Source organism: Propithecus coquereli, unplaced genomic scaffold (genome assembly GCF_000956105.1).
Source record: "Propithecus coquereli isolate 6110/MARCELLA unplaced genomic scaffold, Pcoq_1.0 Scaffold56, whole genome shotgun sequence".
NCBI lineage: Eukaryota > Metazoa > Chordata > Mammalia > Primates > Indriidae > Propithecus > Propithecus coquereli.
The window spans coordinates 6,852,238-6,853,294 of record NW_012151507.1 but is presented as its reverse complement, the minus strand read 5'-3'; positions in this window follow the sequence as shown (position 1 = coordinate 6,853,294).

Sequence of the window (1,057 nt, the reverse complement as noted above, 5' to 3'; positions counted from 1 at the left end):
TTAGTGAATGGAACACATAAACCTTTCTGAGCTCATATTAATACTAAACGGAATTTTAGAAATTTAAAGGTTGCCTTTGGAGGTTGCTGCAGAATTAATTACTGAAAATTGGTAAACTAAAGAGGAGAAGCAAACATTTTTTTCCTGTCATTCTAGTGTATATTTCAAGATAAATAGTTGACTAGTGAACATTTTTTAGATGTATTTCAACTAATAAACGCAAAGGAATGATAGAAAAGGCATCATTTTTTCTTTTCATTTTTTTGAGACAGTCTTGACTAGAGTGCAGTGGCATCATCACAGCTCACTGCAACCTCCACATCCTGGGCTCGAGAGATCTTCCTGCCTCAGCCTCCCGAGTAGCTGGGACTATAGGTGCGCACCACCACGCCTGGCTAATTTTTCTGTTTTTTTTTGTAGAGACGAGGTCTTGCTGTTGCTCAGGCTGGTCTTGAACTCCTAGCCTTGAGTGATCCTCCCATCTTGGCCTCCCAAAGTGCTAGGATTATAGGCATGAGCCATTACACCTGGCCAAAAGGCAACATTTTTTTTAACTCTCAATGAAATAATGGATCTAAGGGTCAGTCATTACTATCTGCTAAAACAAGTAGGTGAAAGACTGATGGAGCACTTTCTAATGGTTGTAGTTGCTAACACCCAAACCCACTGCCCACTCTTAGTATCTTTCATACTAAGAGATACTACATATGTTCTGATTGATGCAGTGAAACAACTATGAAGTATTTCTAAAAAAACTTTCAATGTGAATATCTTAATAGGAAAATATAAGTTTCACTATGTTATAGTGGGGATACACACAATAGAGACTATAGAAGAATTTCCGAAAATGATAGGGCAAAGGAACAAAAAAGAAATTTGAGCATGTGAGCAAAAGGAAGGACAGAAAAAAGAAGAAAACTCTGAAGTATAATAGTAAGCATCAAATAAAGTGGTAATTAGGGAAATTTTAATGTTGACTTGGTATTAGATGATATTAAGGAATTGTTAATTTTATCAAGTATAATAATGTTATAGTTAGGCCTTGACAAATATTCTT